This window comes from Ambystoma mexicanum, chromosome 7q (assembly GCF_040938575.1).
Source record: "Ambystoma mexicanum isolate Mex_15411 chromosome 7q, UKY_AmexF1_1, whole genome shotgun sequence".
Taxonomy (NCBI): Eukaryota; Metazoa; Chordata; class Amphibia; order Caudata; family Ambystomatidae; genus Ambystoma; species Ambystoma mexicanum.
In genome coordinates this window covers 912,448,354-912,471,563 of record NC_090941.1, presented here as the reverse complement: position 1 = coordinate 912,471,563, position 23,210 = coordinate 912,448,354, and positions in this window count along the sequence as shown.

Genomic DNA, 23,210 nt, shown 5'->3' with positions numbered 1-23,210 from the left:
TCAAGCCTGCTTTAAGGGGTCGAACCCCTGTTTTTGTAACAATTGGCTTTGCCTTATGATGGTCAAGTGGCACAGCGCTTTGACATCCGTGCAGAGCCTGCTAACGCAGGTTCGAATCCCGGCAGGGCCAAACTCAGCCTTTCATCCTTCCGAGGTCGATAAATGAGCACCACACACCGTGGGTAATAATAAGCAGCGCTCAGATACCTGAGGGTTTGTAGCGCTATATAAATGCCAAATTATTATTATTATTATTATCACAACCTGAGTGACTTGCTTACAGGAAATGGAGGCGACCGAAAAAGGAAGAGAGCCCTAGCAGAAAGCAAGATGACGGAATCCCTCCCCAGTCATATCTTCCCTCTTTGGCTACTCTAACTCTGCCCCCTTCCCATGCTGCTGGCTTCAAAGGCATTCACGTGATCGTCACCATGCTATGAGGCAGGCTTTGTTATGTCAGTGCTGCCTCTGAAGCACCATTCCCAGGAGATCTCCTGGCGGAAGTGTCTATGCCCTGGTGGAAGGTGTGTCCCTTCCTACTGGAGAATCAAATGAGACTGCATTCTGACAGATGTGGAGGCATTCAGCCTAGATGTCAATACACACCAGCCCTGTGGCAAAAGTTAAATTGCTACCTCTGCATGCAGGTACTTTGTGTCCCAGCAGCTGTCAAAGATGTGCAGGTGATCTTTGGATCCGCTCTGTCATATCAGTAGACTGGTTAAAGCAAGATACTTGTGTGCAAAATAATGTTGGCATGGATTTATTTTGAAAGGGGATTTGTGCGCCATACTGCCGGCAAATCCCTGTTCAACAAATGGGGATTTGCGGGCAGAATGGCACACAAATCCCTGTTTTTCGCCGCACAAATTCCATGAATCATCCCCTTTATTTTATGGAGGACATGTGAAATTTGAAACCAGAAGATTTTTTTGTTTCAATTTCAGCTTCCCCGGATAACCAAAACGTGTGATCTTGAGCTCATCACTTTATTACACTGTGTTTCAATCCACTGACAACACCGAGAGTGCATAAAACAGTGATCACTATAAAAAGTGCTGTAGAAATCCTGGGTTATTCTCTACTACCTGGAAGTGTTTACAGGTGGTCCAGTTTGTGTGCAGTGTTCAAGTCCCCTCACTTATCTGCAGGCTACAGAGAGAGATTTGGAATTGGAATACTTGGGATACTGTGTGTGAATGGGCAAGTGTCACAACTATGAACAGGCTGCAAGTTCGGGGGTGCTGATATCACGAAGTTTAACAGAATCCTGAATAATTATAATTAGGCCGCACACCTCACTTTATAGGCCAGTCCCCTCTCGTGTAGTGTCAGGGACTCCATCCAGCACACCTTTTTCATCCCACTTACAGCACTGCAAATAATCTTCACTCACATGCATTGTAAGTCCATAGTTTCCATGCATTGTGGATATGCTAAACGCCTAATTGGATTGTACTCTTCGATGGGTCAACAAGCCCTTTGCGGAAGGAAAGAGGAAGGGTTAATCATGACGCAATGTCCCTTTTCTTTTCCCTATGGGCGCGCTGCTGAATGATGTGAATATGATGGGAAGGAAAGCACACACATCGCTTGACAATATCCACCTTTTAACGCATTTCTAAAACTAATATTTAGACAAAACCTCTGAAGTCTTTTAATGACAGGTGTATATCCGTCTAACAGATGCAGACACAGATGGCATAACGACAGATTTCTGGCAAAGCAAAACAACCTCCGATCATGTATCTAAAAAAAGGAGTATAATTGTTTTTGAGTTTGTTTAATTACATATTGCTTCTACACAGGTTACACCACAGGCACAGTTCTACTAAAGGGACCAGCAATTACATTGCATAAAACACATTTAATGTCTGCTGTTTTTAAAGGGCTGCCCACAAAATCTTCCTTGCTACTCAAAATCCTCTGCGTGACACACACACTGTATTCTGGAATAAGTGCATTTAATAGCTTCCCAATTGTCACTAATAGTAAAGGCAAACCAGAACCCTTAGATCATCCGTCTCCCTGAAAATGTAGCACGGTGCTCTCTCAATATAGTCCCCCAAGTAAATCCTTCACTGTACAGGCACCAGGCCCGTGGAACATGCTCACAGTTGAGCAAAGGCAACAACAAAGCCCAATAAGGTTCCAAACAGCTCTAAATAGGAAATGCCCAGTGACTAGCCTTTTGCATTCCTTTGCAGCTCTTTTCCCATTACCCCCAGAACTTCCAAACATCCAGGAATGTGACCTGGCTGGATTTAGTGGAATGCTTGTGCCCTATCTGTTTATCCTGCGCCTGCTTATGACACCTATTCATAACCTATACTCTTTTTGTCCTTCCCTCCTCTGTTGTTGAATGCAATTGATCGGAAGGGAATTAATTTTCATGTAGCGCTCATAAAACCCACAAGTACATAAATAAATAAATACATATGTGTGAGCACATAACCAAAGATGATTTTTTACCCTCTACGGCAAATCGTTAATGAAATGCGTCTCTAATACATCTACAGGTGTCTTTCATAAAGGATGAAAGAATGAATGAATGATTGCCGCTATCAGAAGGCTCAGAAGTCGTGAGGAGTTTACTGCCTCCAGTCACCAAGGTAAAGTCACTCGCTGAAAAACGCAAGAGAAAAAGATGATGGAATGAATGATGCGGGCCCCTAGCCGAAGAGTAGACTTTTGAAACCTTTGCAGAACGCCTGAAAGCATTTCTCCACATCCCTGGGCCACGGATACAGGAGCTTCCCCAGACCTTGATCTGAGAACTTGGCTAGGGATGCACCCCAAGATTGTATTCTGCAGAATACACGGGGCTAATCTGGAGATAGCCTTTGGGGTAAATTCAGACAATCCTGAAATGTATTTCCGCAGAGATCCGGAGCCAAAGTAGAACTCTCCGGTCCTGCAAGATCTGTCAAGATCTGATCTCATTTGCAGGCCCCTCAGATGAACCGGAAAGTAGACATTTCAGGGTCATTTAGCTCCAGTATTGAGACGATCAGAAGACCTAAATTGCAGTACTTGAGTCATGTACTTGTAAGAGGGTCCACTAGCCAATCCCAGTTCCCCTTTGAGATAAGAGGGAATATCTGTTTAAGCCATGCCAGCTCCGAAGATACTCCCCTAGTGGCAGACCAAACCTGGCTTTGAAAAACAGTGACTGAAACCACCAGACATCCCACTATTCGTTGACTTGCCTTTTGCTATGACAGATGAGGGAAAGGGCACTTATTGATACTTGTTGGTGGGGCAAGGGTGATTAAGAGTAGCAGGGACCCCAACAATGCTATCCTTTGCCTGCTCTTAAACACCTACACAGAGGCCCAAACTAGATCAGCCTCCTGTCTGACATGACAAAGATTTTGGATTTATTAGCATGTAAGTGATAGAAGGGGCTAAATCAGGCCACAACGAGATGTCAAATAGACAATAAAATGGATGCACGAAAGCAGGGACTTCTGGGGATCCGGCTGCTAATGCTCTTTCACAGTAATTGGAAATGTGCAGTGTCCTGGCCGAAGATTGTCAAGGAAGGACCATAAGAACTGAAGAGCATGGAGACTGTTTCTGGCTACCTCCAAGAAAAAGGATAAGAAGACGAAAACGTACCCTGGCAAATGGCTGTTGAAAGATACAAATGGACTAGAAGACAGGGATTAGCCCTGTCAGTTGTATGAAAGACCCTCATCCCAGACCACTCAAAGTGCTATTTCAAGCCTTTAGCTGGGTCTAAAACCTGACTGAACACAATGAAGAACATGCTGGTAGTACAGGTTACAGGATATCATGATTCTGTTTTCCCAGCAACCATTCTATGAACTTGGTAATGGCAGGGATGTTGGTGATTGGTCTAAAGATGAACAGCTGACTGGAGGCGAGCACTCCATTCTTTATGAGGGGATTCACTGGGTCACACTTGAAAGAGGCTGAGACAAGTCTGACCTTGAATGAGTCCTTGATGATGTCCTCCACGTAAGGCAATCATGTTCAGCACATGTTTTATTTGCCAGGGTCAGAAAGTAATGTACTCCAGCTGCTGTAGGTTAAAGAGCCTGAATCATAGAAGTCAAAGGTAAAATGAAGGCATTTTCTAAGACTGGCAAAAAGACCTGCCTGCCTAAAGCAAGCAAAGGAATATTCTATATCAAAGAGATGATGCATTTTGTCTCTCGTATGAATAAATTCCCTTCCAGGCTAGACATTACTATAAATGAAGCTGAGAAAATGACAAGTGAGAAACCTCCCATGGGCTAAGCGATGAGGCGTGCCCCAGGAGAATGGGTTCAAGTGCTTTCACCATGGCCATTAATCTGGTGCCGCTGTCTTTGGCAGCTTACATTAAATCATTGCAGACTTCTTGTTTGGCCTTCCAAATGGCCATGCAGTAAGTTGTTAGGTGGCTTCTCTACAGACCCTTCACCATATCCCAAAAAACCTTTCCCTGGCCTGACTCAGCCCTCGAGAAGTCCCTTTTGAGAGCCCTTAGTTCCATTAGGGCATGCTTGTTGGTGGTGCTGAGGACCTCATTGAGAGAATCTTTTTTCCCCAGCTGACAAAGGCCAGGAGGAGTCCAGTAACTCCTATTCACAACACATCCTATTACTTTTAACCAATGGTTTGTACTGTGGGCTATATTTGGAGCTAGGGAGGGGAATAATAAGCCAGTGTGCCACAAGGAACTGTCCAGACAAAGCCATGGGTAAGATGTCAAGTTGAGAGAATATGAGGTATTTGACCCATCTGCAGTGGGTAGGACGTTTTATTAACTGAGTCAGCTGTAACAACAAGATCTGGCTCAACATGTCATGGTCCATGGAAGCAACTAGCTGTCTAGGCCCAAAGAAGAAAATGATCTGTGAGAACCATAAGCAATACAATGTAACTATTTCTACAAATACAATACTGGCAGGGATGGGGGCATATGAAAAGAAAACCTTTTTTTGTGGTGGTTGGTAGCAAATTAGGATGGTGATAATGGCACTTGCTTTAAGGTGAAGTGAAACACCTAAGGCTTCACACAGCCGTTGGCAAAGTGAGTCCAAAATAGCTGTTGATCAGTGGAACTAAAACAATAGTGCATTATTGTCTATTAGAATCACATGTCCACCTTTTGTAAGATTAAGGTACCAATAAGGGAGCAAATAGCATCAGAGCTGTTTCAGACTAAAGTCCGGGTAACACAGGAAAAAGCATATTGCTTGTCAACAAGCAGCTTACTGGTCTTCACGTTTTTTGTGAGCTAAAGGTTAAAGCTGCATTTCCACAGTACCATGTGGACTTGGCTGGCCACTAAGAGCATGTCATTGACGATGTAGAGGAGCAGACGTACATATCCGCAAGAGATCCTATTCCCTTACCTCCCCTGCATTGGAGCCATGAGACATGCCCTGTCTAACCTCAGCTACTGTACCAATAGTACAGCGAGCATATGGAAGACGGTAGCCATTAAGATGACCATATCAAATGTACCCTTGAGTTGATGACAGCCTGCAGGAGGAACTCCCTGAAGGAATATGAGAAAGAGCTGAGAAAATTAACTGATGATATCATAAGAAAGTATGCACAACATCCTGAGATACTGAATATAGATGAAGAGCCATAGTGGACGACGAAGAGCAATAGTGGACATTATTGCCAATATAGGATGGCGCGTACTACGTTGCCTCTTTATATTATGGCATATCCTAAGCCAGAGATTTTCAGATACTAACTAAGGCTGACATTTAATAACTTTGAAGTACTAGAGATCAAAGGGGTGCAATTGCGTATGAGTCGTTCGGAAAGATTGTGTCGCTTATGTGGGTGCTCTGAGTTGGAATCTCTAGAGCACCTATTTGTGTATTGCGATTGTCCAATCTCTATTCATACCAGTTTATTTTAAATATTTTAATAACTTGTTTGACCCTAGCAATGCATCACTGATATGGTGTAAATTTATGCAAGGTGATGACATACATTTAATCTTTTTTATCGTTACATTTTTATCAGAAAATCATTGACATTTTAAACTGTTTAACTGAAGATGTGTTTATCTAATTACGTTGGAACTACACCTTATTATATGACTGTGATTATATTTATTGTGATAGTTGAAGTAATGTTAGCTATATGTATTATTGGATATCTTCATTGGAAGTGTGTATTGTTTATGTATGTAATATGTGTTGTACATACAAAGCTGTAAGGCTGTTAGTATATTATGAAATAAATAAATAAAGACAATGGGCCTCATTACGACCCTGGCGCTAAGGGGTTAACAGCGCCGTAAAAGGCTGCGGCACCGTTAACCCCTTAGTGCCTAATTACAGGTCCCTTTGCGGCTCCCGACCTTAACGGCTGGTCTGGACCAGCCGTTAAAGTAGGGACCCGCAAAGGGACCTTGAAGGTAATTACGGTACCGCAATTTGCGGTACCATAATTACCGCCTTCCCCATTCCGATTGAGCCCTATGGGGCAAAAATGGGAATGGGGAAGGGCCAATGGTGCATGGGGAATTACCGCTCCGCCAACCTTGGAATGGGGTGGTAATTCCCCATTGCACCATAGCGGACTCGTTACAATACCGGCAGCAACCATGGTGCTAATAGCGCCATTGGTTACCGCCGGTGTTGTAATGAGGGCCAATGTATGAATCCTAGAGGAGAAATGACAAAGTAAAGAATAGAGGGAACCCTTTGTTGTAAAGGAAGAAAATGACACAGTAAAAAGTGCTGCAGAAAACCAAAGTACAAAGAATGCAGGTAAAGCCGCCATTGTACAGAAACTAAACATTTGTGTCATGAAATAATAAGTCAAGGAATTATTAAGAAAGAATGAATAGCTGTGTCGCAGTAGAATAGCAGGTTAGTGGAGCGTTGGGAAGCTGTCTGGCCTGAAGTCAAGAACTGAGAAGTTAAGGTCAGCTATCTACTCGTGGTCTCTTATCACGTGAGTCAAGGATGGAAATAGGTTTTGAACTTGGAGTTCCAGACAAGATAGCGAGTGCTCTCACTCGCGTTGGGTTCCCAGGACGAGAATACTCTGCAAGGCCAAGTACAAAGAGAATTTCATGGCAGAAGGCCTTGGGTGATGAGATATGCTGGGCTAATTGGGTAGTAGGGCAGCCTCATGTCTTATATACTTGTACCTCGGTCTTGGTTTACATGCTGCTAATTGACCCAAATGTAACAGACATGGCAAAAGCATGCCAAACCAAGTCCAGTCTGTATAATGAAGGACCTTATGCCCCAAGAAACCAATTAAACACTGTGTAACTGATTTTTCTTAAATAGCAAACCTAGCTCCTATCTGATTGTGTATCGAGATGTGTCCCTTAACCAATCTCAACCCTTAATAGGTTTTTCACTGTTGCCACATAATATGACACCACTCTGACGCATAAAGAAGTATATCATTGTATTTGTTGTGGAAATTGCTGAGACACTGAGCGTAGGTCCGTTGATGTTCATTGTGACCTCCCTGTTTTAGATAACTGGAAATAAAACAGCAACTTGCCCTCTTCTTGAGTTCTTCCGGTTATTTGGGCTCAGAATTATTCTGGTGTAATCCCATCCAGCCATAGATGCACGTTCCAAGGGCCATAAGCTAATGTGGTAGGGGTGCGGATGGTTTCAGATCTAAACTAGTTTGACTTCAGAGATTGAGACGATCAGGCATCCTCTGCAATTAGCTGGAAGACCGTTGAGTTTCCTGTGGAGAGTGCTCAATAGAAATAAACTTAATAGAAGAATCGAGATTAACAGTTTTCTATAGGGGCCTGACCGGTGTTTCAATTAAACTGGTGTTCTTATGAGTTGGTCGGAGTCTCTGCAAAAGTTCTGCCACCCACCTCCGCGTTCAGCTCCCCTATCCAACATGGCGGCTCCCCAGCATCTGGAATCTGCAGATGCCAGCACCGTCACCAATGGAATGGCTGCCCTTTTGAAGGAAATATGGGGTTTCAGAGCAGATATAGCTGCGCGGCTGGATACGTTGGACAAGAAAGTAGACACCATCCATGACCGGGTCTAGGCACTGGAAGCCAATGCATCCTCAGTCGATGTTCTGTAAACCCAGTTAGATATGCGCTTAGCGGAATTGGAGAGGAGAGAGGAGAAGTGTTCCCTGAAACTAGACGATCTGGAAAATAGGGAGCGCCGTTGTAACCTGCGTTTCCTCTGCTTTCTGGGAGAGAAGGCGAAACACAACTGGACTTAGCCAGGGCTATCAATGCTGCGGTTAGGTCTCTTTTTGAGCATGCCAACATCAATGAACCATCCATCGACAGGGTGCATAGAGCTGGTGCTCCCAGTAGGGGTCCCAGGTCTGCCTTAGTGCGCTTTCACTACTTCTCAGAGAAAAGTATTAAAATCCTGGAGCTCGCATGTAAGAGAGGTCCGGTCGACTGGGAAGGCTTGCAAATCTCGATTTACTCGCCGGATGTGCTCCCCCCTGACAAAGATGCTTCAATCTAAGGGAGTGCGTTATAGGTGGGGATACCCCTTTTCCTTGCCCTTTGAACTTGAGGGCTACAAGTATGCTTTGGTCACAGAAGACGATATTCAAAGGGTGTCTCAGGAACTTTTGGGTGAACCCTATGAGGATCACGCCGCCGCGGCACGAGAGCGAGCCCCGTTCGGCCCTCCAAACTCGAAGACTTCCACGGTAAGGCGCAAGGTCCGAGGGCACAGGAAGTTCAGAAAGGTGGCACCAGCATCACCAAGTTCTCCTAAAAACTGAAGGTTTTTTTTGTTTTTCCTTTTAGGCCAGTACGGTTGTTGTCCCAGATGCAGGGAGCTGCCCAAACCGTTTGATTTAAGCTTGCTGGTATTGGCGTGCCAAATGGGAAAAACCCTGGTTATGCATGTAGCTGTTGCATTTTGTTCTTGTTCTTTGTACAATTGCACGTTGTTCCTGGGGGGTTGGGGGGCTCTTGGTGTTGAAGTTGATGAGTTCATGGGCTCGAAGGAGGGAGACACTGGTGGCCTGGTCTGATGGCATATTGGTGTTGCTCACTATCCAGGAGCCCAGGGAGGGGGGGGTCGATGGGGGGCGACCAGGTCCACTCGAGTTAAGTTTTCAGAGTTCTCTTTTATGCTTATAAGGCCTCAGGGAGCGTACAGAATTTACAGGTTTTTTCTTGGTCATCGATAGCGCACAGAGGCAACCGGAGGAGGAGGTTGTAGTGGGCTCCCTTGGTGGAGCTATGAGCGGTTTTCAATTGTTCAATGGATGACACACTTCAGTCTCTGACGGTGGGGTCACTGAACGTGCAAGGTCTCAATTCTCCCACTAAAAGGTCTCTGCTGGTGAGGGAATTCACTAGGCTTCGGCTTCACTTTTTATTTTTACAGGAAACTCACTTGGTCAAAGGGAAAGAACCCAAGCTTAAGGCTCAATCCATACAACAAATCTTTGCATCCCCATATGTGGCGAAGAAACGAGGGGTCGCTCTCCTGGTCTCACCCAATGCCCATTTTCCTCTGCGAGCTCAGAGGTTTGACCCGGAGGGGCGGTATATTATGGTCAAAGGAGATGTGAGAGGCAATCTATTTACTCTAGTGTGCATATATGCTCCAAATGAGGCGCAGGATCTTTTCTAGGAGGAAATGAAGGATATGGTTATTGCATTTACAGAGGGGACCCTATTGGTGGGAGGATATTTTAATATGGTCCTATGTCCAAAAAGGGATAGGAAGTCACCCAATCCATTTCCAGACTCACGCCTCCAGAAAAGGATTGCAACTGCTTTTCAAGGAGTTAATGGGGAACTTGGGCTGTTTGATTCTTACTCCTCAAAACAGGGTTGTGATCCATACTTGAACTTCTTTTCGAAGCCGCACTCAACGTTTTACAGAATCGACTACATTCTAGTCGATTCCTCAGTCCGGGAGCATGTCTTTGAATTGGGAGTAGAGTCCGTTCTGTGGTCTGACCACGACATGGTAAGGATTAGGCTGGGTATTATCCCCCCCTGCACTCCCACTGGGTCCCGCTGGTGGTGCAATGACCTTCTGCTGCAAGATGGGGAGTTGAGGCAATCGCTTCTGGTCGCCATCAAGGACTACTTTGCCATAAATGACAATGGGGAAGTGGGCATCCTGGGAGTCTGGGACGCTTTTAAAGCCACTATTAGGGGTACTTGTATGGAGATGGGCTCGAGGAGGAAAAGGGAAAGGGGATATGAAGAGAAAAAGTTAAGGGATAAAATTGCTGCTATTCAACCCGGGGGGAAGTTAAGGACACATATGTTTCCGGGCAAGTGGGAGGAACTACAATGACTCAAATCGAAGCTGGCTGCTCTTCTGGTAGGCCAGACAGAAAGGAAATTAGCCTTCTTAAAGCAGAAATATATGGAGAAAGGGGAAAAAGCAGACAGGATATTAGCTTGGCAGCTGAGGGAACTCAGAAACAGCAGAAGAGTGAACTAGGTCCGCTTCTCCGAAGGGGAGCATATCCTTAGAGATGACTCCATAGCAGAACAATTTTGCCTCTATTATGAACATCTGTACTCCTCGGAATACTCGGAGGACAGCACTATCGTAGATCAGTTTTTTGAGTCCTTGCCTATCCCCCAACTCCCCCCGACAGCGCTGACCCCCCGGAGCTCCCTATCACCCCGCAAGAACTAGTAGATACCATTTCCTCCTTGAAGAGTGGCATAGCACCGGGAGACGACGGGTTTACAGTTCGCTTTTACAAAACTTGGCACTCCACATCGGCCCCGTTCATGACTAAAATGTTTAACGCTGCCCTGGAAACAGGAGCTCTCCCACACTCCATGATGTCCACCCTTATTGTGGTCCTTCCTAAAGAAGGGAAGGACCCCTCCCAGTGTCAGTCCTACCACCCCATTTCCCTCCTTAACACGGATGTTAAAATCCTGGCCAAGCTTTTGGCCAACAGACTGGCAAACATCTCCCGTCCTTGGTGCACGGCGACCAAGTTGGCTTCATTCCAGGTCGGCAAGGTTCAGACAATGTGAGGAAGACGTTGGACCTCATGAATGAGGTCAAGAGGCTGAACCCATGGGGGTTACCTTCTCTCATTGGACTCGGAAAAGGCCTTCGACCATGTTGAATGGCCTTATATGGGAAATGTGCTTCGTAAAATGGGTCTGGGCGAGAGGTTCTGTGGGTGGGTCTCAGCATTGTACAATGGTCCTGTGGTGAGGGGTTTGGTTATTGATTGCACCTCAGCAGCCTTACATCTCTCCAGTGGCACCCGTCAGGGGTGCCCCTCTGCCCCCTATTATATGCCTTGGCGATAGCACCCCTGGCCATCGTGTTCAGAGCAGACAGAGGGATCACCGGAGTTCAGTGTGGAGACTGCGAGTATAAACTATCGCTGTTCACAGATGACATTTTGGCCTATCTGACAGATCTCCCGGACTCGCTCCCTCGGTTACTTGACCTCATTAGCTTCTTTGACTCTTTCTCGAGGCTCAAGTTCAACGTGACCAAGTCTTGTTTAATGCCAATGGGTGCTGGGGATCACAAAATTATAGGTAAAACTGAGGTACAAGGAATTAGAATAGAAGGGGATGCCAATCTGTATTTAGGCACTATACTCCCTAGGGACCTGAGCCGTATCTTCGAAGCCAACTTCCCCCCGATCTTGGCAAAAATCAGCAGCGTCCTTATACGCTGGATGCCCCTCACTCTCTCGTGGTTCGGGCGCATGGTCACGGTCATAATGAGCATTCTGCTTCGGCTCCTTTATCTCTTTTCGGCTCTTCCTGTCGCTATACCAGAGGCTTTCTTCGAGGTACTACAGACTCGGCTCCTTTGCTTCATATGGAGTGGCAAAAGGGCAAGAATTAAACTTTCCACCTTGACTTTGCCCAAGACCGATGGAGGCTTCGGTCTCCCAGACGTTAGGTTGTATCATAAAGCAGCACAAATGCGCATGATGTTAGAGCATATGAGAGATCAGATGGAGACCTATTGGACCTACCTTGAGGATACAAATTCCCACCCGATTAAAATCAGGGACCTCCTGTGGGCCCCCCCAAACTTCTCCCATCACATCTCAAATCTCACCCAACCTTAGCCGTCCTCTGGGAGTCCTGGAGGCCAAACAAGGATAATAAGCAGCTCCCTTCCTGGCCACCCCCCTTATCATCTCTTTGGGGGCCCCCCTTTGACCTCGACTCTAGGGGCCTCCGCGATACCCAATTGTGGTCGGACAATGGGTTGGAGAGGGCAGCACAACTCTTCCGCGAGGGAGCTTTTATTGAATATGACCAGCTGGCTGAGGCACTGGGGGACAACCCCCCCTCTGTCTTCGAGTACTTGCACCTGAAAGGGATTCTCACCAACCCTAAGTGGTTGGCCGACCTGATTTGCCCTCTCACTCCTTTTGAGAGAATCTTAGTGGAATCCAGTTCCAGGAAGGGCTCCTTCTCCAAGATCTACAAAGCTCTTATTACGGGCAATCTAGAGGGCAGACAGCCGTTTAAAAGAATATGGGAGGAAAGGTTGGGAATGTCTCTTGAGGAGCCAATGTGGAGGCCAGTCTTTAAGTTAATCTTCTCTGGGTCTTTGTACACCACTGCCATGGCACATAATTTTATGATGCTCCATTCCTGGCACCGCCCCCCAGTTGCCCTGTCCAAAATGTCTGATGGCGTCTTCCCACTGTGCACCAGAATGTGCTTGCAGCAGGGCACTTGGTACCACATGTGGTGGGAATGTCCTATCATCCGAGTGTATTGGTCAGACGTGCTCAGCTGGATCAAGGACATTGTGGGTTTGAGTCCAGCTCTCCACCCCGTCGAAATCCTCAAGGGTGCACCCATGCCGTACTGTCAGCTTTCCCTAAAGTAGTTATGTCAATGCTCAGAGTGGGGAGACTTGCCCTGGCCCAAAAATGGAAGAGCACCTCCGATCCCTCCAAGGCAGAATGCTTAATAAACTGTGTGCCATTTTTACATATGAAAAACTGTCTGCAATCACTAACAATACTATGTCTTCCTTTGTGCAGGAATGGACTGTAGTTCTTCTGAATGACCAATGTGAAGCTATGCAACTCTAGTTTAGATGTGTCATTGGAGTCATTGTGTTATCCCTTATCTCTTGCACTGTTCACCAACTGTTTTTTACTTTTAACTTCAGCCCCATACTACGATTATAACGTTTGACCCCACAATGTCAGGCAATCTGTATTGTCTTGCCAAGTATCTTGCTTTAACTCCTTTTCCCTTTGCTTTTCATGTCTGTTGCCCTATGGGGCCTGGCAGGCTTATGTGCGGGGCGGGGTGGGCGGGGTGGGGGATGTAAACTCAGACATTTTACTTTTGTTGACTTACTGGAAGGTAAAGGCCAGGGTCCTTCTGGTTTTTTTGTTATATTTTGAAATGTTCAATAAAAAAACAAAGTTTAAAAAAGTGATGAGCAATAAACCTTGAGATAAGTAGAGATTTATTAAATATAAACAGTAAAGATCTGGTAAGTATCGACAGTTAATTGTGACTTGTCCTTATGGGGGACATTCCTCTTACACACCTTTGTAAAACACTACCAAGACATGCACCCAAGCTCAAACAGTACAGTGCAGAATGGATAATGGGCACAGCTGATAAAATGTTCATGCCATGGCCGCAAGGGGGATCATTGTCAAAGGCAGTATTACAACACATGACCACATATGTGCACACTGCATACACAGGAAAGAAGTTAGAGAAAAGACTGGCAGTTTTAGAACTTTGGAAAATGTATTGTAGAGGAGGAGCCAAATGCCTCTACCGGAACTCCCGCTCTTATTCTGCCCATATGTTGGAAGCTGGAAATTGTGACATGCACAAAACCAGTATTGGTATCTATTCCACGAAGAATCTTTGAGGCAAGATATCCGTTGAGAAGACCCTATGCTAGGAACCCTCAAAGAACGGATGGGCTCTTAGGAGAAGTGCTTGAAGCAGTGTGAAATGGTGAAGGCAAGTGCCTGATGAGGTCACACAAAGCAGAAATGACGCACCAAGAAGAGATGCCGAAGAAGAAAGTATATAGACCTTATAGAGTCTGATGACAAAGTAAAGAATTGAGCAACATTTAATGTGCGGATTGAAGATCGCACATAAGAAAAGCAGTGAAGAAAATGCAAGCTGTTTTATAAATGTACAGATGCTGAAATGCAAGTAGATTAAGCAATCATGAAGGCTAGCTATACGTAGTGAATAGGCTGCAGGCAATGCCGCCAATATATATATATATATTCAGTAAAAAAAACTTTGTTAAAGGGAGGTTATGGTTAAGTTGCCCTACTAAAAACCTGTGCAATTCACAAAAAAAAACTTTGTTAAAGGGACGTTATGGTTACAAGTAAAACCAAAAAACCCCAGAAATTCGTCAGTTATGGTAAGCTAAGCAACCATAACTCGCGCCACCACCATGCACTGCTAAGACTAACACCCAGGACATCAAAGATGACATCACAAATAACATTACTGAATTTCATAGGTTTTTAGTAGTACAACGTAACCATAACGTCCTTTTCAATGGATGAAGACCACTAGCACCCTAGGTTCTCAAAGTGGGAACCCGGGGTGCTAAAAAATAGATTTTTCTTCCCAAACTGGTATGCCTGCGGCGTCCTGGTATAGGAAGGAAAATCTTTTACCAAGATGGCCATGGAAAGGGAAGGCGGGGATTGGTGAAATTCCGTCCAGCGGTTTGGGCTTTAGGCATGAGTAAAGTTTTTTTCCGCTTATGTCTATGGGATAAAAAGACGTTTTGGGACCCCCCCCCTATAACTTGGCCCCCGCTGGACCAAACCTCTCCAAACTTTGCAAAAAAATTCAGAGTGGGCCATATATTTTTTTGCCAAGTTTGGTGAGGATTCGTCCAGGGGGAGCCAAGTTATAAGCCGCCCAAAAAGTGCTTTTCCTATGGAAACAGAAACTTAACCATAACTACATGGCCACTACCATGGCCTTTTAATACCCCGTTTACCCCACTCTGTAATCCCCCCACCCCAGCTTTTATAAAAGATGTGTGTTCAGAATGACAGGAGAGTGAGGTTCAGCTGCCTCTAAGCTCATTCTGCAACTCTATCTTAATACCACTAAGCCGCACTCCTCGTAAATTGTGCACTCTCTTTTTGTGTACACAATCCTTACCGAATCTGTACACCCTTTCCTCTCATTCTGCACCTGTCCCTCCTCTATTGCATTTTATTTTAGTTCAGCTGAAGTTGACTGTAAAGACACTGATTACCGCCGTTAATGCTGTACATGTCCCCTTAGCATCCTGTACCGATTCTTCTCTCACTGTGTACACTTTAACACCACCAAAGTATGTCCCCCCCAACTCTCCTCATGTGGGCCACTCTCTCAATTGCGATACTTAAAACAGCATATCTTTAAACTGTAAACCCCTCCGTCTCTCTCATATTGGACATTCATCAGTTATATGCGCCCAACTCCTCCAATCTGTACCTACCAATCCCCCCATTCTCCACGCCTCCCATCCCCATTTTATTATACTAACCTCACCTCGTTGATTCTGGAAACGTCCCTCCTCTCTTCCCTCACTCTATATAGATCTCCCACCATCATTCTGCTCACCTCCCTCCTATCTTTCCGCACGCATTCCTCCTCTCATTACGGTGCACATGCCCCATCCTCCATTTCTTTACACACAAACACTTCTCCCATCACCCCTCTCATTCTGTGCCCTCACTCCCCCCCATCCTGGTCCCTGCATTTCTGCACTTCCCCTCTGTGTGCAGCACCCCCCTTTCTATTCGCTCTACACGTCTCCTTCACGCTATATCGCCTTCCTCGTCCCCTCCCCTATTTCTCCCCTAAGCTCCTTCACCCACCTACCCCCTGTAGACAGAAAGCCGCAGCCCCTCTCGACCCTACCGCCCCCCCATGCCTCGGTCCTCAGCATGCCTATGAGGGAAGGGGCAGAGGGGTACACAAATACTACATATCAACTCTCAATGCTCCCGACGCCCCCCCATACAGATACAGCACAGCAACCCCTGGTGCATGGCTGACTCTGCCCCAGCCCTGCCTTCGCTTCCCAGATACTGCCCACTCTATAGCCTGACTCTGCAGCAACCTCTGCCTCGGTTTCCGGCAACCCACATCCCTCCTTCCTAGGCCACCCCATGTCAACCCGTCCCGCCGCTGTTACCTGTCAGTGTGTTTTCCTGTCCGTGGGAGGCAGCTGGGGGTGGGGAAGGAGGCCGGTTTCCTCTCCGTGTAGCCCCCCAGGGCCTGCCTGAGCATCTGTGGCCCGGTGTGGGGCGGTCCGAGACGGGGGACTGGCCAAGGAGATGGAGCTGCGTAGTGCTGCGGCGAGGACCGGCCAGCGCAGCCAGAGGAGTGAGGGGGCGAAGAAGAGGGTGAGCGCAAGGGAAAGTGAGTCCAGAAGAGGGCAGAGATGACTGGAAGAAACACAGAGGGAGAGCGCGTGCCAGCTGGAAAGAAGGGCATATATATTAGCAACATCTCTCTGCATGCCAACAGCACAGTCAGTCCAGTGGAGACAGCGACCACAACGGACAAGATTAATACTACGGCGTGTCCAATGAGGATGCAGATGGAGAGAGAGAGACAGTGAGAGAGGGAGGCATGGGATAAGAGAGGTAGGAGAGCGTGGGATAGCCCTTGGTACTCTGACTGTGCATGACGTGTAAGAACCTGCACCGTATCAATACACAGACCGATATCTGGGACATGGGGTACACGGCACCACTATCTCCCGCTTACCTTTGCTTTCAGACAACCCTGGCAGACCCTCTCCTGAAACCAGGAAACACCCAGGGTCTCTGTTGAGAAAGCCCCTCTTGATCCGAACGATAAACAAAGATGGCGTGCGTCTCTAAAAATACAACGCACTGTACGCTTCACCGCAGCCAATGGGAGAGCGCGTCACATGTCACCAAACGTCATGCAAACCACTTGCCCAATCCCTGTCCTGTCCGTGGAGCGAACAGGGAAGTGTGTCCGCGGAGCGGACATACATATCACAAATGTCTGTGCCTTACGTTTTGGTCAATTTAAAAAAAAGTACTGGATGGATTTTCACCAAATTTACAAAAGCATGCTTTCGGGACCAAGCCGCTGCTCCTGCTGCAAATTTGGTGAAAATCCGTCCAGCGGTTTGGGCTGTAGGTCTATGGGAAAATAATACGTTTTGGGGCCCCACCTATAACTTGGCCCCCCCTGGACCAAACCTCACCAAACTTTGCTAAATAATTCAGACTGGGCCATATACTTTTTTTTGCAAAGTTTGGTGAGGATTCGTCCAGGGGGAGCCAAGTTATAAGCCGCCCAAAAAGTGCTCTTCCTATGGAAACAGCAACTTAACCATAACTACATGACCACTACCGTGGCCATGTAATATATATATATATATATTCAGTGAAAAAACTTTGTTAAAGGGACGTCATGGTAAAGTTGCGCTACTAAAAACCTATGAAATTCAGTGAAAAAAACTTTGTTAAAGGGACGTTATGGTTAAGTTGCGCTACTAAAAACCTATGAAATTCAGTGAAAAAACTTTGTTAAAGGGACGTTACGGTTCCAAGTAAAACCGAAAAACCCTTGAAATTCGCCAGTTGTGGTAAGCTAAGCAACCATAACTCGCGCCACCACCGTGCACTGCTAAGACTAACACCCAGGACATCAAAGATGACATCACAAATGTCATTGATGACATCACTGATGACATCACATGTCTGGCTCACTATTTTTTCTTTTGCTGACATATCTAGGCCACATGGTTTTCTTCAGTAACAGTCAGAAACTAAGAATTTTATTTTATTTGTAGACATATCCTTCTAGTAGGTTCTTACAGTAATTCCCTTAGAGTACAGTCACATCATATGAAACATATAAATATGGGAAAACACAAGCTTGAAAGACAGCAATCCTTTTTGTGCATAAAGATAATCACTAGACTTATGAGCACTTTCTGATAGTTCTGTTTTTTTTATGGCTGTACTTTCCCTGTATATGGTCATATTTGTATACATTGTACTCACACTACTTTCCTTAGGGTCCAATCACATCAAGTGATACATATACATAGGGTAAATAGCAGCTTTGAAACAGAGCAATCATTTATTTGCATGAAACTAATCAGTTAAGTTATGAATTGTTTCTGCTACTACTTGTGCTTTTATGCTAACTTCACTTTCCCTGTATATACCCATATTGGTATGTGTTCTTGTGTCTTTGTGTTTTGTCTATAGTAATGCAATTATGTAATACATGGGTTTTATTAGCTACTTATTACATATTTCACAGTACACAAAAATCTATTAAGAAAACAATTATCATTTCATTATTCAACATATTAACATTACGAATACCATACCTTCATCTTGTACGCTGCACACAATGTTATGTTTCTGTATGAGTATCTTAGTATACTAGATAGAACCCCATAATAGGATGCTATTTATATCAATGCATCGTTCAATGCACTTATTAGGGTATATTTCTTGCAATGATTCTTGACACTTTTTCGCAACATAATAAGAATCCCTTCTACACATATTTCATGAGAAGTACATACACATGTGATGTCATCAGTGATGTCATCAATGACATTTGTGATGTCATCTTTGATGTCCTGGGTGTTAGTCTTAGCAGTGCACGGTGGTGGCGCGAGTTATGGTTGCTTAGCTTACCATAACTGGCGAATTTCAAGGGTTTTTCGGTTTTACTTGGAACCATAACGTCCCTTTAACAAAGTTTTTTCACTGAATTTCATAGGTTTTTAGTAGCGCAACTTAACCATAACGTCCCTTTAACAAAGTTTTTTTCACTGAATTTCATAGGTTTTTATTAGCTCAACTTAACCATAACGTCCCTTGAACAAAGTTTTTTCACTGAATTTCATACTTTTTTAGTAGCACAACTTAACAATAATGACTTTGACTTTATATACATGTCATATGGAACTGACTAGATCTCTTCTTATGAACTTGATGTCCGCGAACTTATTTAATGTTCGCGGACATGTTCGGAGAACAGTACCACTACCTAAAAACTGTGGGGGGGGGTATGTTTGATTGTTATATCATAATATAGGAACATTTAATAAATTCAAAAAGCAGCACACAAACACATTATATATAGTAATACATAAGAAATGTAACCCATATATGTAACACACTAACCATTCATTTAAATACAATATGTTCTGAAATGGAATATAACACAAGAAGATAAATTGGCTTCCAACATAATTACCTCACAGACAGAACAGAACTGAGAACAAGACCAGACCCACTGAATGCATAGGACTTATATTACCAGAAATAGTAAGTGTACTTCATTTTACTCATATATTTATAAACTTTCTGTATTAGATTAAAAAATAGATTATCTTTTTTTTTTTCTCACAGAAATGTCTAGTACTCTGGAACGGCTAGAGGACAATTTCCCACATGAAGAAATGTCACAAGATAGTGAAACTAATGGTAAACACTTTATAATATAAACCATTTATTTATTATTTTTTTTATATACATTTAACATATATATTATTTTTTTGTACAGAGCATACCAGAATAGAAAAAACTTCAGAAAACCCTGTTATGGATAACAGTCTTCACAATATAGAAGAAAAAATGGATGTATTGTTGGCTAATTATAATAATTTAAAAACTTTTGTAGAAAATCATTTCAAACCAAAAACCTTGTACCATTGCCCCACATGTACTTGTCCCTCCTCACCATATCCCAGTCAATTATCCCCAAACCCTCTCCATAATCCAAAACGTTTTGATGAGATTTCCATCCCTTCTTCACCTAATACCAATCATGTTGAAACCCCAAATTCTCCTGTTTTTTGTTTCTGTTACTGCCTCACCTTCTCTGTCATAAATTATTAATACATGTTAAATAAAGTTTAATTTTTATATTGTATTGTGAATAGTTTCCGTTTTTTTTTTTAAAAACAATAAAAGTGTCCGTGGACAATGTTCGTACATAAACGAAAATGGAGGTGTCCTGAAGAACACCACACCTGTTCGTACTGTTCGCTAGCAAGTTGGAACTGTTCTAAGAACACATGTGGTGTCCTGAAATGTTCGTAAAGAAACAAACATTAAAGTGTTCTAAAGAACACTATATCTGTCCGTAATGTTCGCTGTCAACTTAAAACTGTCCTAAGAACACAATTGGTGTCCTGAAATGTTCGTAAATAAACAAAAATAATGTGTCCTGAACAACAGTACAACTGTTCGTAGTGTTCGCTAGCAACATGAAACTGTACTAAGAACACACGCCGTGTCCTGAATTGTTCGTAAACAAACAAAAATTAAAGTGTCCTAAAGAACACTATACCTGTCCGGTACTGTTCGCTAGCAAGTTCAAACTGTTCTAAGAACGCTATTGGTGTCCTGAAATGTTCGTACGTAAACGAAAATGGAGGTGTCCTGAAGAACACTATACCTGTTCGTAGTGTTCGGTACCCAATTGAAACTGTTCTAAGAACACAATTGGTGTCCTGAAATGTTCGTACATAAACTAAATTACACGTGTCCTGAAGAACACTATATCTGTCCTTACTGTTCGCTACCAAGTTTAAACTGTTCTAACAACACACGCGGTGTCCTGAAAAGTTCGTTTCACGTGTGACGCACTTTTAATTACTTCAGAACCCGAACAGTGTCCGTAGGACATCAATGCGCATGCGCTAACCAATCTCCGTGCACTTGGTGTCCTGCGGACAGGCGCTTCCTTCGCGGACTAGTTCGCAAACGGATCATATGTCCGCGCCCACGCTCATTGTGTGTCCTGAAATGCGGACACTGTTCGTGTCCCCGAACAATTTAAAAGTACATTTTCAGTTAATCCATAAAATTTTTCAATAAAATCTCACCATGGCACAAGTCCCACATAGCAATCTTGAGTTTCTATATACCTTTTGAAACTTTCCGATCCTTTTTTTGTGTTCGATCTGTCCGCGGACAGTGCGCATGTCCGTGGACCGCGCACAAGCACCCCTATAAAAGACCACGCTCAAGAGCTTATTCCCATTGTGTTTCTGGCTATTCTTCAGAACACAGTGATTTTTGCTGCCACCTGCAGACTACACCATCATCGAGATGGCATCCTTGGCTGCTGAACTGCCACTTGGTGCTGCACCTGCTTCAGCACCACCCCCACCCCCTCCACCACCACCACCTCCCCAAGGGCCTGAAGAGGGAAACAGGAGTGAGGATGCAGAGGAGGAAGAGGATGATGAGAATGAGGTAGAGGAAATCCCTACTACCTGCACTAGGCGTGAGTCTTGGGTGTGGCGGTTTTTTACCATTCATGGGAATGGTCCTAAGGCTCGTGCGAACCGTGTTACCTGCAATGAGTGCAAAATGATACTCAGTCGCGGGAAGCACGGTAAGTACAGCTTTGGGACCACTACTATGAAGCGACACCTGAGGTCATTTCACTCTGGGGCTATTCGCAGGGTTGTACCTTGCGAAGAACGTAGCAGGTTGATTTCCTCTACTTCATCCTCTGTTTCTGATCCTGTCACCACAAGGACCACCTCTGTGGGACAGCGTCTTTCTCAAGCGACCTCACAGGCCATACAGAATGCTGATGACCCTTACCTTTCGAGGGTCAAAGTTGTATGTATGTACTGTGACACAGTACTCTGCAGGGGGGAGCGACTTCGGAGTGCTTTTGAGACTATCGTCTCAGAGCACGAGAAGACCTGCTCACTACCCAAATAAAAATCACTCTACATCTTCCTCTCTCAGCTTGCCCTTTCTTATCCCTGTGGTTGGTGTCCCCCCGTTTACCCTCCTTTACCCTCCTTTACCCTCCTCTCCTAGTGTGTCGTGTCTGAAAAACCAAAAAAAATACAAAATTACAAAAATCAAAAAAAATAAGGCTCTTTTCAGAGCCGCCTTTCCCAGTTAAAAAATAGAAGTGAAAATAAATGAAGCAGGTCTCTTTGTATTTTTTAGAAGTCCGCAGACAGTTCGCGAACATTAAAAAAATTGGGTTGCTACTCCATCACAAACATTGTAATTTTCTCTGGAAAGAAGTGGTGGCTCTGAAAAGAGCCTTTGGGTGGTGTTTGTAAGTCAAAAATTGTTAATGCTTAACATCTACTTCAAAATCGTTGTTGTAATTCCCAAAAAGGTTGCAATGCATTTTGTACATTTCTCAGAAAAATCTGATTGCCAGCATAAGTAAGATGGACTCCATCTCTGCGAAAAATGTATGTACTACAAAACATAATATTTTCATTGTGAAAAGAAGACATGCCAAAATCTCTTAGAAAGCCACAAACAGCCTTATTAACATTGCGCCTTGCTTTTTCCATTTGTGGACCAAATGAAGAAGAACGAAGCCACATTTGTCTCTGCGCAATCCGTGAAAATATCACTTGAGAATTAGGAAACATGTCCATAACCTTCCTAAATCCTTCTTTCATAGCAAATTGCAAAAACATTCCATCACATGTCCTAAACTGTTCCCTCCACAATGAATTACAATTATGTCTGGATGTTTCTCTGTCTCCAAAGTAGCACAGAGAGGTAGCAAGTCCAACCACTTCATTCCACGTACTCCATGCCAGTGTTCTTCCACATGTGGGAATCCAAGATCTACAGCTACTCCACAGCTTTCTGCATGCACCTTCAACCAATGTATCCACAAATCTCCTAAAATCCAAACAATCAGTTTTCTGAAACACACAGCCATAGCTATCTTTTGTTCTCTCAGCAAAAAGAGTATCTGAGAAAATCGCTCCTGGCACAACACACCCACCAAACTTTCCTGACCAATCCCTTTCAGTGCTTATTCTCATTTGCATGACTTCTGAACCCAAAAATCCCCGGATATAACTCCCGATGTCCGCGAACTACCGCCATGTCCGCGGACATATCGTAACATGAACAGCCCTTCTACCATTTCCACTACACTTTCTCTGCCATTCCCTCATTGGATGTACCTCAAAAATCACATGACCATGCAACAATCACATTCAAGACCTCTACATCTAACTGCATCATCATAGATCAGCACTGCAAATGTACTCTGAATCTCTCTGAGTACAAGTGTCATATCATTGGCAAGCAGCATCTACCAGAAATACTGTACAAGTCTTCAAGATTTCTACTTGCAGCTCCATGCATATCCATATGCATGAACACAAACTTCAGGTATGCATGTTTTCTGTATAGTAGATGAACACATTTTCAAACAAACTTTTACCTTGTAAAATCTGTAAAATGAATTT